The sequence below is a fragment of the Mchenga conophoros genome, linkage group LG15 (genome assembly GCF_057382185.1).
Source record: "Mchenga conophoros isolate Kocher_MC1m ecotype Shallow Benthic linkage group LG15, M_conophoros_male_GT1.1, whole genome shotgun sequence".
Lineage (NCBI taxonomy): Eukaryota > Metazoa > Chordata > Actinopteri > Cichliformes > Cichlidae > Mchenga > Mchenga conophoros.
Window position 1 is genome coordinate 15,633,551 of NC_140540.1, and position 23,410 is coordinate 15,656,960.

Consider the following 23,410-nt stretch of genomic DNA (forward strand, 5'->3'; position numbering starts at 1 on the left):
CTGCTCTCTTGGTGTGGGAGTTTGAGTTTTGCAGTGGGAAGGTGTGGTTGTGTTTATGTAGCTTTAGAGAAGGGTGTTGTGTTTGGACATTGGGGGACCTGGTGGTAACGTTTGTGACATGTATTTTAGCATTTGAGAAAAACTGTAACATTTTCACCTGCATGGCTCAGTGGATAGCAAATTTAGCTTGTCAACCACTGTGACTCAGATGTGTTCTTTTCTTTTTAGCAAACAATCATGGACCCCAGAGGATGGGAAACCTCATGATGTTTTATCTTAACACCACTTTGTGTTTGACCTTTGTAGTTTTTGGTTAATTGCTGTAAAATTTTGGGGAGATATCCACGGATCCCAGTGGATCTTAATGGCTTTGATCCTTCTCGGTCTGGATCATAGTTTCTACTTAATCAGTGAAACACAGCAACATACATGGGAAGGGTGAGCAGATAGTCATGGTTCCCAGAAAATCCAGAAAATGCATCCTAATAACTCTGGTAATTAGCTGGCAGCAACACAGTGCATTTAGGCATGCAGACACGGCATGTGACCTGCTAAAGATCACACTGAGCATCAGCATGGGACATAAAGGTGATTTAAGTGACTCGAACGTGGCTGGTCTCAGTAATTCAGAAACTGTTGATCTACTGGGATTTTCCCACACAAGCATTTCTAGGCTTTACAGAGAATGACCTGAAACCGAGAAAAAGATCCAGTGAGCACCGGTTCTCTCACCGGTGAAAATACCTTGTCAATATCAAATGTCAGCAGGGAATGTCCAGACTAGTTTGAGCTGATAGGAAGGTAAAAGTCACTCAAAGAGAATTTTACAGCCAAGGTTTGCAGACGAGCATCCCCAATGAGACATGGAATCGTGAAGCAGATGGGCAGCAGAAGACCATGTCGAGTAGCAAAGTGTAGTTCAATTGAGGTGAAAGACAAAAAGCAAACTGTGCTGACTGCAAACTGATGCAAAAACTAGACGACAAAAAAAAAAAAAAAGAAAAGAAAGGGACAAATCTTGAAGAGATACAATAAAACTAGCTGAAAAACGCCAGATGCCAAGCTGAAACGCTTGGCATCTGGGTTGAATAAAGACGACCGGGCACTGAACCAAAGAGAAACAGAGGAGGTGACTCATTAGACGACTAAACAAAGGCAATACTAATTGGGGTGGGGAAAGTAATCAAAAGGCAGACAAAGAAAGTAAGTATGAAAACAGGGGCACAAGAAGAAGGGAACAGAGTAATCTGGGAAATGACAAACGGAGAGACACAGATAAGAAAACAGGAGGCGAGTGGAAAGAGAAAACATAAGGGAAGAGAACTAGGAAATAAAGCATGATCTTAGATCAACTAGAACCCGAATCCAGGACACACTTAATGTGAATAATATTAGTCTTTTACTTTCACTCCACACAGAAGGCTTTTTGACTTCACATACTGCAGATAATGAAACACGCTGACTTGATGAGTGTCTGTGTCCTAGCAGTGACCGCATTTTATCGGTGCTCCCAAAAAGACTTTGCCAGTTTATAGTCACACAAATCTCAATTATACTTGTAACACTAATTCTTATAATACTGTTATTCAGACACCTGCTGCCATACCTATTCTAATTGAACCCTCCCTCAATTCCCCCCTTTCCGGTGTTGATGTGCTACTAAAATTTCCTGCAGAAAAACTGTAACACTTTTAAATAAAAAGGGGGCAAACACACTAAATGACAGGACAGGAGGGGCCCGAAACAGATGGCTGTTCCCTCTACATAAATAAATTGACCATAAATTCAATTCATTTCTCCCTGGTGTGTGTGTGTGTGTGTGTGTGTGTGTGTGTGTGTGTGTGTGTGTGTGTGTGTGTGAGTGTAAGAGAGAGAGAGAGACTTAGAGAGCTTATAAGCAGGAGGAGACTTTTTCTTTTTGTGCACAGTCGCACTGAATTAAATCAAATTGAACGTTTCTTTATCACATCACGACCAATGAGGCTAATTCCAAATGATTTTCTGTTTAAGAATTGGCAGTAATGTCTATTGTAAGCTATACAATACTGGGATACTGGTTTCCTACTTGTCACTCCAACATATTAGAACTGAACAGTGATTGATAGAGCAAGGAGAATAGGAGAGAGAGAGAGAGAGAGAGAGAGAGAGAGAGAGAGAGAGAGAGAGAGAGAGAGAGAGAGAGAGAGAGAGAGGTGGTTAAGCCTATCCGGAGGAAGAAGCAACTAGCCAAGAAGCCTCAGCAGTTACACTTGCCAAAACGGTTCCATTTAGCCAGCAGGCTACACTTGCAGCATTCACCGTTTAAATGTGAATGAACAATTTTGCATACGTGTTCGAGCCACAGTCGCTCCGCGTCTCTTCCTGTCTGCGCTGTGCTGGAGAGGCAGCTGGGAATAGGATTTTCTTTAACATAACTTAACGGCGGCAGCAGTTGTTGGACCGGCGTTTTTCTTTTTTCTTTTTTCCCCGGCGCCTCCTCGCAGCGGATTTACAAAGCCTCTCCGGAACCCGCAATGAAATTCAGCACCCTGGACAGAGACTAAGCGTTTCAGCACCCGGGGCAGCGATTCACCGTCCAGTGGAGGTAAGCCAGCAGGAGTTAGCAGAAGCCCTTCTGCCTTCACGGTGGTGACGGGAAAGAGCAGGTTATTAAAAGGAGACCAAATGACTCCTGAACGTGCTATCACTTGTCTCAGCGCTGCTTCGGAGCGGGATGTGCGCACATGCCAGACATTGAAACGGTGATGCTGAGAGGTTGAAATCACAGAAAGCGCAGTTTCCTCGCTAGTAAGTTTAAAAAAGATTGGTAGGTGTAAAGCTTTCCCAGTTCTGCCACTTTCCCTCGTTCTTGTTCAGACTCTTTTTGGGGGGCTTATTTTAGGCGCTCCTTTAAAGGAATTCGTGCTATGTGTGTGTGTGTGTGTCGGGGGGGGGCTAAAGTAATTGCCAAGCATTACTTGTTTCTACAGCTATTTGAATGATTAGATTTGTCGCCATGCTTCGATAAGCAGGGGGCTTCCGTCCCCCCCTCAACCCCTCACCCCCGCCGGTTTCCATCGTGCCCGGGCGGCAGCGGCTCGTGCCTCCGGTCTGCGCGGAAAATCAGTCCATCCGTGTTCAGAGGCCCCCAACAGCCTCAGTACCCAACACACACACACACATAGACGTTCACACCGCCCCCACAGCACGCGACTGTTAATCCTTACGACCCCTGTGCTTTCCCACCTCATCGATATTTGAGCCTTTCTATTTGGTAATGGGCACAAGAAAGAAAGGTGCTCCTCCCTTTTAGCACACACGCATTTACTTCAATATTTCTTTCTTTTTCGGAGAGAACAAGCCTCGGTTTCAATTTCTCGCCTCATTTCTGAGTTTTTAAAGCCACCAGCCGTGGCTTTAACCAGATGACTCCAAAGGTTAATCTTGCAGGTGTAACCACTGTGAAGCTTCAGATGATTAAAGTGTGTGTTAGGCCGTATAGTTATAGGTGTGTGATAACCAGTTCCTTTAGCTACCAGTCAGAACTATAGTTTGGTAATTATTGGAGTGTATATAAGAGGACAAAATCAGTCCACGAGCTCAAACTGTAAACCTTTGAAGTTTGAATACATGCTGTTTTCCTGTTATTGTATGTCATGTAACAGTAAGATGTTATTTGGGGGGTGGACTGTGTGTGGAGCTGAGACTAAAAGGCCTTTTTCATAAACTTTCTTACGCCTCATAGATTAAAACAATGAGCATATTAATCATTAACCCACTCATGAATAAAACCCACAGGCCTTGTGTCAAGTGATAGCAAATATTGTCACATTAAAGGTTTTCTCTTTTTTTTTAATACCCATTTAATCTAAGCAGCACATTAGCCATTGCTGGGATTAACCACGTGACCTTTTGGTTTCCAGACTGGTGCTTAAACTTGATGTGACCACCCAGCTTGTTCACTCCATGCATTGCTTGATCTGTCGGCTGCAGCTCTTTTGCACGAAGAAATTAGCTTTCAAAATGTGAAAGAAGAAAAATGCCAGTGTCAGGGCTGCTTTGAATAAGAGGTGACCCCTGTGGTTTTTGGTGGCTTTTTTTTTTTTTTTTTTTTTTTTGCCTGCGGCACTCCAACAGGCTCTGATAGCCCTTCAGACACACTCTCACACACATGCATACGCTCTAACTGTGTGTAAACTCACAGTGATGTAAGCCTCAGTTTTTAAAGCCTTGATTTTAATGATGTTCATTAGGATTTTGATTACACTGAATGTGTGATAACTCTCGGCACTGCGTTAAGTGTGTCTGATATGTCGGCTCAGACTCTGAGTGACAAGAATTAAGTGGGAGGAAGCAAGAAGTGTGAATCACAGCGGAGATGTTGCCACGGGGCTCCACTCCTGTGTCCTTGAAAGAAAGAAAGCATATATTGATATGCCAGTGTTGCCTCTGGGTTATTAAGCTCTGGGCACCACTGTATAGAAATTGCTGCTCTATATCATTGGGATGAACTAAATGCAAATTAATCTTTCATGCTCAATTTATTATCCAATAAACAGACCATGAATTTGAATTTTAATAGTGGCCCTACAGAGGGCACACCCCAGAACTGCCTTTTACCTCTCTGTAAACTGCATTTATTTTGTGAAAATTGCAGTGGCTGCAGTGAACATGAGATGCTCTGAGTTCAGGGCAGTTGTCCTGAGGCATTTCATTTTCTTGTACCATGAAAGCAGTGCCAGTTTAACATTCATTTCCCACCTAGAGGGTTACTTCTCAACTGGGGTTGTTCACACTGTCTCAAACCATGCCTCATTGAGAAACATGGCACGGCACAACCACAGCCTTAGGGTCAGCAGTTGGGAGTTCACACTGGCATCCACAACACAGCTTGTTGATGGGCTTTGCTTTAGATTTTTCTTCTTTTTTTCTTTTTTTGCATTACATAGATTGCAGAACCGCGTTGCTTTTCATGAGTATGCATTTTACATGCTCATTGCACAGTGGATCATGTTTCTGCATGCCCGGAATTCCATTTGTGGAGTCTCTTAAAATTCAGGCCTTTGCTAGAAATGCAATTAGATCCCATATTGCTATAAATACACGATGGGCCGATCTGAAGGCCACAGAACAGGCAGAGGCAGTGAACACCCACTCACCCTCCTCACTCCACATCACTCCCCCTTCCTAATCGAAATCCTCTCCCCCTCACCCCGCCACATGGTGAGTTGTGGGCAATTTGAATGGTCAGCAGAAGACAGTCAGGAAGCAATGGCTGTCACACAGAATACTGGGCCACAGTGAGCCTCATCAGTATAAAATCTACATGTCCGCAGAAGTGTGGTTATTCCCTCCTAGGTGTGTTTCTTTTGGTCCTGTTGCAGAGATAGAAACTGGATTCATGAGAGTGCTCTGTCTTTCCTGTGCTAGGCTCTACTGGGCAAAGCGTGCTACGCTAAACTGTGTGGTTCTGTGTTGTGCCTTGCTTTGCTGTGCTCAGTGTCGTTAGCCGAAACACAGCTGCTATTGCATCTGATGCAGTGAGCACACAGCTCGTCTCACCGGTTCCCTGCCACTGGTTTTGCACTCATGTATTGCTATGCTTCGGAGGGCTATAATCTCACTGACATAATGGCACCCACTCCAATCAATAGCCAAATGGCACAGTGAATCGATAGCTACAATACTGTACAATAACGTGGCCTGGGAGAGACAGAGGAGAAAAGCAGCATGCAGCCATCGTGTTTAACTCTGAAAAACCCTTTGAATATATACTCCTTAATTATGGATAAAAAATACCAGCCTTGTTAACGATCCATGCATTATGGATTGCTGCATGACCTACGCTAATATAAGCACAGCAGTTGGAAAAATACTGGCACCACTTTCCAGGCTTGCTTTCCTCACTTTCTAATCACCACATCCCACACACAAACAGCACAAAACTGGAGCCTGAACTACTGTAAAATATAAAAGTTTGCATAGTGCACAGAGGAAAGTCCTGAGTAAATATTCATCATTTGTCGTACTTGGAAGCTTTTTTTTTTTTTTCAGATTTTCTTGAAAACACAAACCAGTGGGTGTCAATATTAGGCAAGGGGAAAGCATTCACACATTTAGCCTTTTCAATTAACAGTTGTTGGTTTTCCCTGAGGACCCAGAAAATTCATTTGGTTTTTAAGTATTAGTCAAGCTTTTATCTAAACCTAGCTTAAAGAACTGTGCGATGGGGGGAGTATGGAGTATATTCAGAGGTTTATCTGATAGAATCCAGCTAGTATTTCAAACTGTAGAAAAGGCGCCTTTAAATGATCCAGTTTTAAACGTTTTGTCTGCACCGTTCTCAGAGATAATGTTATGCACAGAGAAAAAGACCAAGACGGCTCTGGGAAGAATACAAATTGCAAAGGTAACTAGGTAAGGGTCACAGCTAGAGCTAAATAACGGCTGTTATTCCAGCAGAGAAGCAAATTGCCCTGAATGGAAGATAAGAAGTTTATCTTTCTGTCTGTTCCACACTTTAACACTGCTAGAACCAAGATATGATTAGATCCAGCCTTTAAAAAAATCACTGCCACCCTAAATGGCACTTTCTCTGTTAGAGGGCAATTTGGCAATCTGCTCAGCATCTCATAAAGCAGCTACACTGGACGTTTATAAATCAAAGACTTCAAATCTCAGAGTGTGGCTAGAGGAGAAAACAAATGTACCCATGTGAATTTTTAAACAATCACTCCAAGCTTTGTTGTGGTAGCATAAAATTCCACCTGCACCATCCGTATGGTGGTTAAAGGTTTTATTTTAGTTTTTTTTTTTTTATCTCTGCTTTGACTGTGGATGTTTTTTTTGCTCGCAGCTCACTAATTTGCTCCAGTGGAGGATTGTTGACCAAAAAAAACATAAAGGGACCTGTAGCAGGAGCAGAATGCAAATCTGCCTCTTGTCCTGCGTATATGCAGAAATGTTTGGCATGTCATTACCACAAATGTCACCATGTAACTAGCAGCTAGTGCTGTTCCCCTCACACAACAGCATGCACAGCACACCTACATTTTTTAATGCCACCCATATACCCACCCACGCCCCGCATATACACATGCTTGCGCACTGAATGCTTTAAAGAGAGTGCGATTGTGCGGGTATATAGAAGTGAAATATTGGAGCCATTGCAGCCCTCCAGGCATGCAGTTATCAGGGATATAGAACTGATGGGAAATCAATCAGCTCAAGTGGAGTGGCCTGGCCTGTGCTGAAGAGAATCTTGTCTTTTTTTAGGTGCATGCCTTGATGTCTGCAGCTTACGTTCTAACCACGGGTAGATGTAGAGAGATTTGTTCTAATATATGGTTAAGTATGGTCAACAGTGGTTAGAAAGGGCCAAGAACAGATTGTGGTTTGGGTAATAATGTGTATATGTGAAGCTTAAATAATTATTGGTCTTTCGCAGAAACAGGGGTGGAGGTACTAATGTTGTTTACTGCTACAAGACCTCAGGGGAGCAGAGTGGATGTTGGGGGCATGTCTGTTTTTTTAGAAGACAAACTGCAGTTTGCATCCCATTTCCTAATGTTGCTGTGTTTTACAAATAACGCAGTCGTTGTGCCAGGCTTTGTAGAAAAGTCTATGTATACGTTCTAAACGTATACTTCATATTTTATTTAACCTGTAAACTACTCTATTTAAATTTTATTTTCTGGCGCCTCAGGATGGAATAAGAGTGAGGGGTTTGTTTTTCTTTGGAGAAAAAAATGAATAGGGAAACACTCATTTCTTCAGACCTTGGTATGTGCTTAAAGACATTTCTAAAACCTGTGCGTATTTTGCGTGCATAAGTTAAAATATAATCTTTCATGACTTCAGGGGGCACAAAGAATATGAAAAAGTAGTTTGGTTTAAATTTATTATGTCCAGATATCCTTGTAACCAGCCTAAAAGTAGTGTTCCTTTATCCATGAGCCTGATGAAGAACTGAGTGAAATGCAGTGCTTTTGCTCTGAGTCCTTGATTATAGTTTTACAGACTGAGTGCGCAGTATCTACCGCAAACACTCATGGCTAGTTTATTATGAATATGTTCTGGTCTTGAAATGAACTATTGTGCATAAATACTGTACATGTTTTGCCCTCTTTTTAAGATTCTTTTCCTCTATATAAATATCTATCTCTAACCTTACCTATCCTACAGCCATATTTACTTGCCGCAATATGAGGGGAGTGTTGCAGAATGAAACTCAGAAGATCTGTTACATCTCTGTGTCAACCTCATTTCTAATTCATGCATGTTATTGTTGCTCTGCAGCTGCATATATGTTCTCTGAGGTGCACAGGCCAAACCTGAATCACATACAAAAATGAAGAGAACAAGGTAATGTGCTGTAGCTAGAGGCTCTAGAGGATTTAAGTGTCCATAAACATTAATATGCTATATTATCCCACTGAGACTGTTTCCTTTATGGTGATTTTAAGTAGGAGAGTAAACCCATTTTCACATTTTCATGCAGACTTCTCAATGGCTTTATCTTGTGAGGAGGTAGAGACAGGAAGTGCACGTCTGTATGCGTGTTCCATTTTTCAGGGCACTTATAGGAAACAGCTTACAACATGCACAACCTCGCTCGTTTAAATGCTCGGACTGTCAGCAAAACAAGGATTCACATTAATCTGTCAGCATGTGTGTTTGGCTGTGAATGCATTTGGCCACATACACACGTCCATGGATAACGAGGGTGTCACAGCAATGCTGCAGTTTCTGCTGTGTAATACTATTAAAAGGGAAATAAACAGCAATATTCCATGTTTGTCCACATTTTGAATGTGTTTCACATTTCCATCTTATTATATTATTACTGCGAGTATGCACACTGGATAAGATGCTTTCTGTGTATATTTCTTTACATGTGTGCACGTGTGTATTTTCTAGATGAGTTGATTTCTTCTAATTTGTGAATGCGCGGTATGTGAGTACTGTATGTCTGGATTAGTCTTAAGTGTGTGTTTTGCAGTGTGCGTGTGTGTTTTTAAATGCGTGTTGGTTTATGCCTCTGTGTGACAGTAGATGTTTGCATTTGTGAGCAAAGAGGAGTCTACGAGTGACAGCGAAGTGTCAGCGGGGATATGATTTCAAGAACCATGAATCACTTTGTGCTGCTTTTAATTTAGCATTACTGAAGGCAGGAAAGGTTTTAGTAGAGAAGAGAGAAGGCATTATGGCATTTCTCACATTTTGGAGTTCTGTTATTACACTAGTGAGGGATACAGATGGGTGATGAATGCAAAGAACAGGAATGAGAAAAATAGCAGATGCTTCCATTTAAGATTAAGAGTTGGTAAATAATGTGTAGAGTGTGAATCAGTAGAATCAGTAAGGCATCACTTTTTATTAGCTAAAAAGCAAACCTGGAGCTACGTGAAACAGAAGCTGCCCGGTAGTTCAAACAGCCAAGTTGATCCTCCTTCACACCCACATGACATACTCCCCTAACAGCAGCGTATATCCAATGCGCCCTTTCAATCATGGCGGTGTACTTAAGCTGTCAGTGATCTGCTCACTATTTGCTGCCACACTGCTCACCTGAAACCTATGCTATCATTCTGTGCATGAAGCATTTAAAAGCCCCTATAATCTATTCCACAAGCTTGGCTAACTGAAATGGTTTTCACTCAAGCTGCAACCTCCAGGGCTGAAAAATGAATCCAAAACGCTCAAGTGCCAAAAAGTGCAGTTCCTGAAGAGGCCACTTGAGGAATCCCTATAGACTTCAGCCATGAAATCAGTCCCTGTAGTTTCTTTCTCCCAGCAAAATAACCAAATCCCATTTGGATTTTGCGAAAGATAAAAATCGCGAGTGTTTTCTCATTGCCTGGCGGTTGTGCCTACACAGCTGTTTGCTGTGCCACGCCTCTACAAATTCAAGTCACCGAACTGGACCTCTGTTCGTTATTGCTCTTTGTGTCAGTGCCTTTTGAAGCAGTTATCTGACAAACATTATGTGCTGCTTCGAAGTAGAGCACATCCAAGAAGTTTCTGCTCTAGTTTCAAACACTGCGATTGTGTTATTATCTTAGTCTGAGCCTCTTATCACTAATCAGCATTTGTTTCTATCTGTGGGATACAACCATACATCCATACGGTTAATGGATGAAGTCTACTTAACAAGTTTGCTAGTGTTTATATTCATCTTGAAATCCAAATTTTGTCAGTTTAGGTTCTGAAAAGCAATGTTCAAAATGTGGCTATGTACATCTTTTATATACAGGCTACACAGGCTGGCTGATATACGCTACATTTGCTGCAGTAGATTTCCACTGACAAACTATATGAAAAAGTATTACGCTGCACCAACTGCAAGATGGTTTATGTCAGCTTTTGCCTCATTTTTTCTCATTTATAGGTTCACACTAAAGTTGACTTTTTTTTCTGTACTTAGCAATAGTATTTTGCATCAGATTGCAAAAGAATGGTGAACATTAATAATAGCTTTTAAGACATTTTTCATTTGGGTTGAAGAGCTGTTAGCAAGTGAGTGACAGATCAGTGTACCAGTATGACAGGGAGGCTTGCCTTGCTGGTTGACTTGTCTGCCATTGCTGGTTAAGAAGCAAAATGAATTGAGATCATCTGGAAAAACAAACAAAAAAAGACTGTCTGAAAATCTGCCAAACACAGCTTGTGGTGTACATCAAGGGCCTCGTTATGTGCGTCTATTTCTGTATTGTGCAAAGAGTCACCCTTTGTGTAGATGTCGTCAAGTTGTTTTCAATTATGTGTCACCATATGTCTGTTTGTACAGCTATATGCTGCCCGCTCATTATGGTGTTGTCTAAGTTGGGCAAGGGCTAGAGGTGCACATGAGACAGATTTCACTCCACTGGAGACATAAAAAGATTATCAAAGTAGCCACGGCACATTTTGCTGACAGTCTCCTGCTGTTCTGTTTTTTATTTGCTCCCGGACAAAACCAGTCAGGGTTATATTGGTTAAGGCGGTGTCCAAACCAAATATATACAGTAGATAATAAGGGAACACCGCTAGATCGTCCTCTAAGCATCCTTATTAGTAATTTTAAACTGTTCCTGTAGGGAACATTGTTTGGACAACCTTTGTAAAGCTGGCAATGCTGTGCAGGTGTGATTGTGCATAATTACAGTTTGTGCTTTTTTTCCTTGTAATTAAGTCTGGCCCATCGAGTCAGCACCCAAGCTAGCCTAGGCTCCATGTACAATGCAACAAAACAGAGGCTTGCGTGATTTAATTACCGTACAATCACACAGTTCACACACATGTGCACACAAACAACAGCAAGCCAACAAGGCTCATACTCTCTTCTGCAGCTCTCTGTATTCCCCTCTCGTTTGTCACTCGCTGCCCTTTGCCAGCCCTCTACAAATTCACTGGGTTTGTGAGGTGCAGGAGGATAGTCACCATGGCAGGGAATTAACCCTGCTGTATGGGGCCACCTGACCCGTCTGTAAGACATTATTGCCTGTGTGTTGTACGTTTCAGCCCACCGAGTGCAGTAACTATTGTGTATATCATCATCGATACAGATCAAGCCTGACGAAGGGAAAAGTCAGACACCCTGAGCTGGACTGGAGCCAGGACTGGTAGACTGATTAGTCCATAGTGGCTGCTGGTAGATGTTGCTGGGGGGATAAATTCAGCTCCATATGACTGTTACTCCGGCTCGGAAAAGCAGAAGCAGCTGCTGCTGTGTCACTGCCCCTCGGCTGTGGAAGGAGACTCTGGAGATACAGGACAACTCTCCTCCCCTTTTCCCCAAGCTTGCTTTCTCCTCCCTCTCTGCCGTTACTCTTTTCCTCTATCTCTTCCCACTGCACCTCCCCCTCTCTCCCATCTTTCTTGCTTCCTTTCTCAGCAGCACTTAAACACCAGCACCAACAGGCAGTAGATAATGCAAGGACACACACACGCACCCAACAGTGATGTACTCTCACGTGTACTGCTTCGTTTTCTGTGTGGGCTCAAACACAAAAGATTGGTCCTTCTTATCTTTCCTGTTGTCATACTGCCCAAATGTGTGTGTGTGTGTGTCTGTGTGTTTAGAAACGCACACTTGTGTATGGAAGTGCACTTTTGAACAAAGCAGATGAGAATTTGCCTACATACAAATGTGTGTGAGTGCTTGTGTCTTGTTTTCAGTGATGAGCACTTTTTTTAACTAGCCTGTCTCTCAACTCAGCACGGCACTAATAGGCATTCAGCAAGCCACTCTGCACTGCAATTAGCCGAAAACCACGGGAAAAACATTGATAAACAAAGATGAAACAATTTACGCCCTGCCCATTGCAAAACCCTCAATCGAAGTCAAATGCTATTATCATCCCGGCAATATATTTCGGCAGGTGGAAGCCCGCTCTGCCAAACAGATACTACTATACCCTTGAAACACATCAAACAAAAGCAGATGCAAGTGCCTGTTTGCTCAAACACTTATTAAAATCCCATATAGGCCACTTATGTGGGTGTTGTTACTGGAATCAGAGTTAAAGCAGTGGTGGCTGTTTCATCCTTGTCCCCACAGTGCTATGGCAGAGAGTATCAGGGGCTACTAGCCATAGTTTCATGTCAGAGCCAAAGTCAGGGAATGCAGCCACCATCGTGACTGAAAAGCTCCATCATCCAGCAAACACGGTCATCTATCCTGAGCTGACTGCAGAGCAAAAGAGATAGCTTGAGGAATTTAAAACAAAAAAAATGGAAAAAAGAAAAACATGAATTGTTTGCTCTTTCTTTTCTCATTGGCTTTCTATCTATACCATCAGCCATTGCTATAGATTTCTCTCATTTCGAGCTATTTCTTAGCTGAAAATGTTTACACTTAATGAAACAGACCAGCCCACTCCCTGATGCCTGATGCCTTTGAACATTATTCTTAGCCTCAGCAGATCAATATCAACTATGTTCCCTGTCGGTCTGTTTGCAATCACTAAAACTTGGTAGTAATGAATTTTTTTTTCACCTCAAACTCTCTGGAGCTGTGTGATGAAACCAGCAGCATCTCCATCTCTTACTAGGCTTTACTTGTGAATGCTGTCAGGCCAAATATCTCTCATATCTTGTTGTTTTTAATCTCTTGCCAATAATTGAAGCATGCCAGGAAGGAAATGCTTGTATTACCAATCACAGCAGCCACTTACATTGATGCAAGTTGTTGGAAACCAAGTGGAGGTCGGAAATTGAATAAGGGGCCGGACTGTATCAAACCAGCAGACAGACAGCTGGTCTGCACATTGTACTGGTCAAACAAGTGGTCTGCTGGCACCCTTTTTAAATCTGAGACGGTCAACAGGAGTCAAAAATGTTGACTGGTGCCTTGCATCACTGGACACTGGAGTGAGTTTTACAAGGTCTCAGTCAATGGCCATGACAAGCTACAAGCGACATGTTTGCACTCTAGACGGCACTGGGGAACCCGTGCATCTATATTCTGAAGCTCATCTGTCTAAGAAAAAACAAATTTACAATTCCCACTAGCCCTGAACAGGAGTATGCACATGTACACAGTGAAAATATACTAAAAAGAGGGATAAAGTGCAGCCTGAGGACAAGATAAAGACAGTCTACGTATCTAAAATGCTAAAAACTTCAATATTATAGGATTTTACTAGATAAGCCTACTAAACACAAAACATAATTGGTATATTGAGGATCAAAACAGCAGGATTTCCTTAAAAAGGGCAGAAAAAATAAAGAAAAACAGCTATAAACAGTGATAAGAGGACTGAGGAATTCAGAAGGGTACCTGACCTAATGTTAAAACTGTGGCTGTAATTACTGATAGGAAAACCACTGTTATATAGTCATTTCAAAACCACACAGCTAGTTTGCTATAAGCAGTTGCAAAAATAATATGAGCTCACTTCATATGTAGAAGGGTGCAAAACCGTTTCAATCATCCTATAACTCGTGCGAGGCTTGGTCTGCAACGTTTCTGTGTCAATTTTGGTGAAGATTGGGGGGAAAATGTTTGTGAAAATTTAAAAAGAAAAGAAAATCCTTCATGAAGATTGCATCAGTTAGTTTGATCAATCAATCTCAGTTTTGCAGGTTTGAGAAAGAAGATCATCTGGGCCTATTTTAGGGAAGATTGTGGTGTGAGAAATATTTAATTATTTAAAGTTTTAACATGGTGATGCCGTGGTTAGCGCCGTCGTCTCACAGCAAGAAGATCTTGAGTTTAAATCTGCTGCTCTGCCGGAGCCTTTCTGTATGTGGCTTGCATGTTCTCCCCATGCGTGTGTTCGATCTCTCTAGGAACTCCAGCTTCTTCACACAGTCCACAGGCATGCATGTTAGCCTAAATTAGCAGCTGTCGAAAGGTCTGATTGTAAACATCAATGATTGTCAATGGTTGTGCACCACCTTTTGCCCTATGACATCTGCGATAGGCTTCAACCCCACCGATGACCCTAAATTGAATAAAATGGATTGGTGGATACCTCAAATACAACACAGAAAAAATATTACACAAAAATATCAACATCATAGGACACTGTGAAATCGTCTTTGATCCAATGAATCCAGCATTGTCTTATTTTTGAAAATGGTTTTTGAAATTGATTCGTTTCTGAACAGAGGTTTAACTAAATTATGCTTTCGCTTTCTTGGTTGCAATGATTGCACTTCCCCACTTTCTTCATGATTATGACATGAAGTATACTTACTTTTGAAACACAATACTTACAAATTCAGCCTCGCTAAGACGATTTTGAGTCCAGGAAGATAAAAAATAAAGAGACACTTTGTTATGAGATTGGTCAGGCTATCGTTACATCCTAACCCACAACTTATGTAACAATATTATTAGTAGTAATAATAATAATAATAATAATAATGAATAAATAAATAATATTGAAGCAGAAAATAACAAGTGTTGTAAATAATTTGGGTGTTTTAGACGAACTGCTACTCCCTGCATTCAAAATTCAGTTCTGAATTCTGACTGTTTAATTGTATTCACAAAGTATTCGACAATAACATGAAAAGTGAATAGTGAAAGAGTGAACGGGGTGATTTCAGATCGTCCTGGACTGTACGGTTTGTCTTTGGGCTTTTTATAACCTGCTGACAATGAACAGGACCTACAGATTGTTGAAATGATTGGCAGGGCATCACGGTTTCATCACTGTCACCATTTTTCCTGCCTCTGCTTTCAGTCAGTGGGTTTAAAGACTACAGTCTATTGTTTATTTTTTATCTGAAATTTAGCTAAATCAAATTAGGCTCTGTTATGTACAGTGTGGGCTGGGAGCGCTCTGTGTCTGTATTAAAAACTATTTTGCACAGATACTCATCCCATTCTTCATTCCAGAGCAGAGTTAACATGATTCATGATTATTGTCTAACAGCAAGCCCTGCTTTGTGTCCCCCTCCCCCATTTCTAGCCCTGCAGACTGCTGTGGTTTCTGCCTGATCAATGTGTGTTCTTACCAACTCCATCTCTTTCTAATTAAGATATTTCACTGTGTTCTCCATAAGGATTTCACAGAAAGGTCAAGCTGACTATTTTCCCATTTGGGTCTCAGCACATTTGCAAAGGTCCTGCTCGCCATGACGACTGATCTACATATTTCCACGTGACAAAATACCAGCAACTGATGGCATTACAGATTTTGGGAGGTGTGAGATGTTGGGCTGCTCCTTGTTCAAGCCGCTTCAACGCCATCGGACTTATTTACTGGCATAATCGCCTAATGTTTCATCAGCGCTTTCCGATGGGACAAATGATCTCTATAAAACACAAGGAAACTAATTAACCACCGGTGTCAAGATTTTAATGGTTCCAATTAGTCAACACTTTGGGGAACGTGTATTATTAAGAATGATTGCATGCCACTTACAATCTGCAAATTCCACCTAGTTTGTAGCAGTCGCAAGCAATCTTTCCAACAGTTTCTACACTTGTTTTACAGGCCTAACATTACTGTAAGTGGCGTTGATTTAGTGCGGTGAACATCATCTGAGAGCGGGGTATTCAGTCAGGCCGACATTGCCACCCTAAGCCCACGCACACACAAATCTCCACATGCCAACAATATCAGAGCGGCTTATCCTGTTTTCATGTTGAAAGGGATAGAAGCTAAATATTCAGCCTATTATATATTTTAGGTAAACATGTTTTCTCCAGTTTGTGTCTTTCCTCTTAAGTGTTGCCCGTTCGTAATGAGGCCAAATGGGTATTTCACACTTTAACTTTCTATTTATTTTTGGTGTTCCTATAACTTTCTATCACAACTGAGGGCTGTGATTTAAATGCAGAGCTGCCAGTAACTCCTGACTGATTTGTTCCCAGATTACATCCTTTGGAACATTATTCTTTTGGCAGCAACTCGTTTCTCTGCAGTGGTCTGATTCCAGACAGAGACAGTAACCAATCAGTTACCCTTAGCAAGCTTTCCAGAATTTTGTGGAGCCAGCCAGAACAGCTTCTGTTTTCCATTGTTGTATAGATGAAAACAATCCTTTGCTCACTTTAGTACTTTCCTCTGCAAGTGAAACAGCACTTTGCATTTCAAGTGTGTGCCAGCATGCTAGCAGGCTGCAATGCTTATGCTAAATAGAGGTAACCAAAGTATGAAATAAACTGAATTTCTGAGTGTCTAAATGGAGTAGATGACAAGCTGGATCACCTAAAGTTTATGAAAAACCAAGAATTAGTGTGACTAACTTCATGGCAAGTCAGCCTGTTGGAGTAGTTCTGGAGAAATTATAGTCTGAGTCGCTATTGTCAACCTACTGATGGCAGTAGAGAAAAATTCAGGAGGATGACTAAAATCATTCATGGTCCTCAGAGATCTGTTTATGTAAATTTTGCCCTGCTGTTGGAGTTAGATAACAATTCAGCAGGTACCAGAGTACACTGTCTCAGCTGGGGACAGAGAATGTTGAGCAAAACTTCTCATTTATTGCATATGCTGGTATGTTATTCATATAGCTATTAGCTTTCATTTACAAACTAAAATAATTATTCCTTGGTTGTAAACCTTCTTGATATGTTGCACTTTACTTCCATCTCTCCTTCTGTATATCTGAATATCTGAATATCAAACAATAGCTGGTTTTCCACTGTTGTTTTATGATGTTCCAATAACGCTCATTGGTCACTTAGGATATTAATTCATGGTTTCAGACAAATGTGTAAAATTTTATCATTATTCTTAGAGATTCACTAATACACCAGGTAAATATCAATAATACCTGAGGAGCTGAAGTATCTCAGAGTCTTTTTCATGAGTGAGGGGAGAGTGGAGTGGACTGAAAGAAAGATTGTTCCAGCGTCTGCAGTGATGCAGACCCTTTACTGCTGTGGTGAAGAGAGAGCCGAGTGTGAAAGCTGACTGAAGTTCAGTTGAAGTTGTCAGTTTACTGGTCAGTCTATGTTCCCACACCTACTTATAACCAGTAGAGACCAAAGGACAGCTGTGGAAATTAGCTTCGTCCACTGAGTGTCTGACATACGGGTCTCAGAGTAGAGCTGCTACTCCTCCACATTGAATGCCAGTTGAGGTGGTTTGAGGAAGGATGCCTCCTGGGCATCTACTAGGTGCTTCAAGCATGTCCTACCAGGAGGAGGCCCCGGGGCAGACCCAGGACATGCTGGAGAGATTACATCTCTCGCAGCCTTGGGAATGTCTTTGTGTCCTCTGGGAAAAGCTGGAGTACGTCGCCAGGGAGAGGGAGGTCTGGGTCTCTGCTTAGACTGCTGCCCCAGCTGTGGAAAATGGATAGATGGATTTATCACTGAGAGTGGCTGATTTTTATCTGTTGTGTCACATTAAATTTACAGTGGTCAAATGTTCAAATGCGAGCTGAAAGACTGGAAAACAGTTCAGTTGTTTTTACAAAAAGAACGAATAAATGACAACAAAAAAAATTCTGCATCAGCGATCAGCCAAATTGATCATCGTTACGTCATTATTAGCCTCCTTAATCACTGATGTATGAATTTTCATGCACATTAATTATGCAAGATGTGTTTTGTGGGGCTAGAATGACCTTTGACCACAAAAACCTAACAATTTCATCCTTAACCCCCGTGAACATCTCTGCCGTAATATTGGCAAGATATCGAGTTCACAAGAATAGAACAGATGGGCAAACAACTCAAGCACATAATGCCTGTGGCCACTGCAGAGGCATGTAAGAGAAAAAACAATGAGACACAAAAAGAAAAGCATCACACCACAAAGAGAACCAATTAGAAAAGAAAGAAAACAGACATATATGAATCAAAATGATAATTTAAAGATATTTAAAAAAAAAAAAATAACCAGCAGGAATTGAATGGAAACATTCAGCAGGGAGAAAAACAATAATAAGAATTCAATAGACAACAGTAAGGCCAATAGAAGAAAAGAAATGTATTGTCTTTGTAGAACTACGTACATATGTTAAATAGATCTCTCATTCCCTGCCATTGCTTGAATCTGCCAATTTATTCTTTGGATAAACATTAGCATATTTTTTCTAGACATGCTGGACCCGTGTTAGCAGAATATGAGTAATCACTACCGCTGTTTACAGGAGATATTACACACCAAAGGCTCATTAACCAAACGGCTCCCAGATAAATGCCTGTGCTCCACTAAGAGTCAGCTGATTTCGGAAAGTCTGGAAACGGCAGGACTGCAGAGAATCCATCTGACCTGTCCTATTGATTGTCACAAAGCATGTTTGCCCACATCAGGTCTCAAAGCTAAACTCTAGACTAAGACCGTCACCTCATGCACCCCTTAGCAGCAGTAATTGCAGAGCTTTACACTTCAGGCAACTGAGGCTTTGTCTTTCCAGCCCCAGCCCTGCTCCCATTGCCTGTCTTGGTGAACGGGCTTGCCAACTTGCTATGTCACCATGGGATCTTAGAGAGTGAGGTGTTGCTTGTCCTATATCAACCCTCTCCAGCCCCACCTACCTCTCATTTTAGGAAACAGAGGAAGTGCAGAGCAGACAGACAGTAAGCAAGCGTGCGTGCATACGATAAGGGGAATGTGAGTTCTGCTTGTGAGACCTTGTTTTTGTCTTTCAGAGTTCTGGCATGTTTGCCTCCAAATGAGAGGCATGGTATGTCAGATATAAGTAAAACTGCATGGAGATAAACAGAGAAAGAGACTTAAAAGCACGCCGCCGCCAAAGGTGTGCGCCTGTGTGTGAATGATAGAACGCTTTTGTCGCTCATCGTCTTTCTGCTCACGGCTGCGGTTAATTATTCACCAGGGTTGCGCTGCAGAGATGAACTGAGGGGCTTTGGGATAAAGGCATTGGAGGAGGAAGATGAAATTATAAAATCCTAATGACGGAACTCCGGCTGAATGGTAATTTCTTAAATTGATTTTGAAGAGGTGCCCAGACAGAACTGGCATGGAGAGACATTGAGATGGAGCGAGGGAGAGGATTCCTTCCTCGCTCTCCTTGTTTCACTCTCTCTCTGGACATGTTCCAGCCCTCTACACCTCTGGCCTCAGCCGCCGTTTTATCCTGTACTTAAGTTTCATCGCCACACATCTGTCCTTTTGTTTCAATCTCTCCTACTTAACCTCAACTTCTCACCTTCATTTACACAATCTGTTCACATATCTCTACGATGGGATCATCTTATGAACTATTATCCCATTTTACTCTTCACTCATATATATGCAGGACCCCAAATTGCAGGTCCCAGTCGTCTTTGAGGTGAACTGGAGTCTAAATTCTTTGGACTGAGAATGCAAACCGAACTTAAATGAGCATGAATGGATTTCAGTAAGGAAATGGAAGTTGACATCTCATGGTTAATGGAGTAAATCCAAGGACAAATCTGTAGTGATCTGTAGTCACATATTAAATTATACTTTTTCAAAGTTGCAGTGGTCTGAAGAGAGAGAGAGAGAGAGAGAGAGAGAGAGAGAGAGAGAGAGAGAGAGAGAGAGAGAGAGAGAGAGAGAGAGAGAGAACAACCCTGTGTATTGCATTTGCAGTATTATACCAAGTTTATTTACATTTTTGCATTTTTCCACATATTTGCTGTTTAGAAGAAATGTTATCGATGAAAAACAGCATAAATATCCACATAAACAATATCAAAGATATTCACTGTCAAACTGAGGGCCCTTGCACCTTATGTGCATGAACCCTTATTAGTCATTATAACTCTGGAGGGTCTGTAGTTGACATTAACCAAATACAAAGAAAATAAAATCCCCGGGAGAAGTTTAAAAAAGCTGCACCGGTCCGTCGTGGTGAAGAGGGAGCTGAGTGTAAAAGCGAAGCTCTCAATTTACCGGTCGATCTACGTCCCTACCCTCACCTATGGCCACGAGCTGTGGGTAGTGACCAAAAGAACGAGATCGCGGATAGAAGCGGCAGAAATGAGCTTCCTCCGAAGGGTGGCTGGCCTCTCCCTTAGAGATAGGGTGAGAAGTTCGGCCATCCGGGAGGGGCTCAGAGTAGAGCAGCTGCTGCTCCACATCGAAAGGAGCCAGCTGAGGTGGTTCGGGCATCTGACAAGGATGCCCCCTGGGCGCCTCCTGGGTGAGGTGTTCCAGGCATGTCCCACCGGGAGGAGGCCCCGGGGCAGACCCAGGACACGCTGGAGAGATTATATCTCTCGGCTGGCCTGGGAACGCCTTGGTATTCCCCCGGATAAGCTGGAGGAGGTGGCTGGGGAGAGGGAGGTCTGGGCCTCTTTGCTTAGGCTGCTGCCCCCGCGACCCGGCCCCGGACAAAGCGGATGAAAATGGATGGATGGATGGATGGAAGTTTAAAAAAGTATAACCCCTGAAAATGACAAATATGGCATCAAACTTTTCTCTTCAAATCAAACTTCCTTTGGGGTTTAGGTCATGGAGGCTTTTTTGTGTCTTTTCTGTTATGTGTGTACTAGAGATGGCACGATACCACTTTTTTATGTCCGATACCGATACCGATATCATAAATTTGGATATCTGCCGATACCGATATGAATCCGATATAGTGTTTTTTAATCAACAAAACTGTTTTTTAAAATATCTTGCTGCATTTTGCAAGTCTGCAAGTTCATACTCAAGTTTAAAACAACAACTACACTAAAGCTATTCTGTTATACCTGTATACAAAAAAAATATTTCATAGTTCAGCAATACTGATCAATCTAATAAACTTAGACCTACACCATCCTCCCTATTCTGGTATTTTAAAGAGTACTTAGCGTAAATATTAAGCAACCTAACTAATAGGGTTCCAACTCCCAGCAACAACAAAAATAAATAAATAAAAAATAGGGAACCACCCCTCACGCTCCACCTCATGATGCTTAATCAACGTAATCAACCTTAATTTGATGCAGTGTGAAAAAAAATGCACAGAAATCAATTATTTTTCAAGAAATATTAAATAGATTCAACATCTTTCTTCAACAAAATTGCAGACTGCACAGATGGTACCTTCCCAAAGGAAAATGTACTATAGCTTACTAGGGTATATATATTAGACTTAATAGTCACTATATACAGTAATTGACTTCTATTCATTTTACATCAAATTAAAACTTTGGGTGTCAGATAATTATTTATTAAAAGCTAGACATTTTAAATGAGAATAAGAAAGAAAAGTATGTCTTTGTGCCCCCTTTTCCCAGTTAATGCCCTATCGGCCCCCCTGGCTAAACTTTGCTAGATCCGCCCCTGCACAGTTACCAGCCGTCAGCTACGTAGAAAAAGATCCTGGTGTAGAAAGTAATATTAAATAAATTCTAACAACAGCTTATCAAGCTTAAACGTGCTGCTGTTGTTCAGCCGCTGGTTTCCTCTTTCTGGTGCAAAGTGGACCAAAAACAAACAAGAGAGACTCACGACAGAAAAGCCGATCAGCTGATCATTAGCAGTTTCACGATTGAAGTAGCAGCCGGAGAGCGAGAGGCAGTCGCTAGTTAAGCTTAACGTGGGAATGCTTTACAAACATTCAGAGATGGACTTACACACTTGCTTTACTTCTCTCGGGGATAACTTTGTCGGAGATGAAATGCCAGGTTGCTAGCGAAGCTCCACATGCTATCCAGACCACCGACAGGTCCCGCATGCCACAGCTGCTCTATCACGTGATGCATACTGCTCCGACGTTCTGAGGCGAGTTACGGCGTGTTGCAAGTTTTGTGAGGTGCTTTCGTGATATTTAATGGATCGGATTACATTTTTTATTTTTCTCCGATATCCGATCCAGTAATTTAGGTCAGTATCGGACCGATACCGATACGTAATATCGGATCGGTCCATCTCTAGTGTGTACCAAATTTCAAGCACAGCTCCTGTTTACGTACATTCCCTGTACTTTCAAGAGAGTATATGTCCTTGTAAAGGCTGCAAATAATCCTACTAACAAACTGGACAGACATAATAGAGCCTCTACACTGTCAGCACTCGGGCCTAAATAAAGAATATATCAACCAGGATAAAATTCTTTTGCATTTTTTATCAATAAATAAAAACCAGATGAACTTTCTAATAAAAAAAAAAACATTGGAATGGACAAATGGACTATGCACTGTTTAAAGTCTTATTCAGTGGTCTGCAGCATCTGGAATCCCACAGTTCAGCTCCTGATTAGAATAAGCTTCCTACTGCTATACTGGCATTAATGAGAGCCTACTTACATTCATTAATGTGTCTGCCTGTGTGAAGTTACTGGTTCTTGGAAAAACAAAGTGGTCCATGAGCTTAACTCGTTACATCGAAAGAAATGCCAAGAAACAGCTAAGGGAAGCTATTACATGCAAACAGCATCCTAACATTTGTAAAAAGGTATGCTAATGTTAACTCAACACTGCTAAATGTAGTATAAGTGAAGTGGATTTAATGTGCTTTCAGTTGGACATCTTTTGTGTTCCCGTCAGAAGAAATTAGCCACCTCCAGAATTAATAACGGCACTCCATATAAAGTCTATATCATGGGTGCGAAAGCCTGAACCAGCCCGTCACAGGTTTCAGTCCTGCTGACTGGATGGCTTTGTACAAGAAACAAAGAGGGCATAATTTTCCCCCCTTTTTTCCCAGTCTTAATGCAGCGTTGTGTTGCATTAAGTATGGATCACCTCGTGAGAGTGAGAAACTGTTAATTTCATAGGAGCCACAGGTCTGAATCATCATCAGTTTTACAGCCTTCCTACTGTCAAAGACATTACCCACGGCCTGCCATCAGCTCGCAAGTAAGATGGTTTAAGCCAAAGAGCCGTGACGGCATGTTTTTGATTTACCACGCTAGCATTTCTTTGTAATGACACTAGACTGGCTGAATGTGGAAAAAACATTTTTAGAGTATAGCTGTACTTTTTCATAAGAAAAGGAAACATTTGGAAGTTATTTAAATGAGTCATTATGCATTGGCTTCACCGGTTGGGCCCACTTGAAATCAAATTGAGCTATTTGTGGTCCATGAGGTAAATGACTTTGACATCGCAGCTCTA

General features: G+C 41.7%; 1 protein-coding gene across 1 annotated transcript in view; it reads left to right on the plus strand.

The window, feature by feature from the left end:
- The first annotated feature begins 2,234 nt into the window (after positions 1-2,234).
- The window catches only part of tmem121ab (transmembrane protein 121Ab), a 49,328-nt gene continuing 28,152 nt past the window's right edge, over positions 2,235-23,410 (plus strand). Inside the window, exon 1 of the mRNA XM_085247916.1 lies at positions 2,235-2,584. The gene's annotated coding sequence lies outside the window, so the exon portion shown is untranslated. The remainder of the gene's footprint in view (positions 2,585-23,410) is intronic.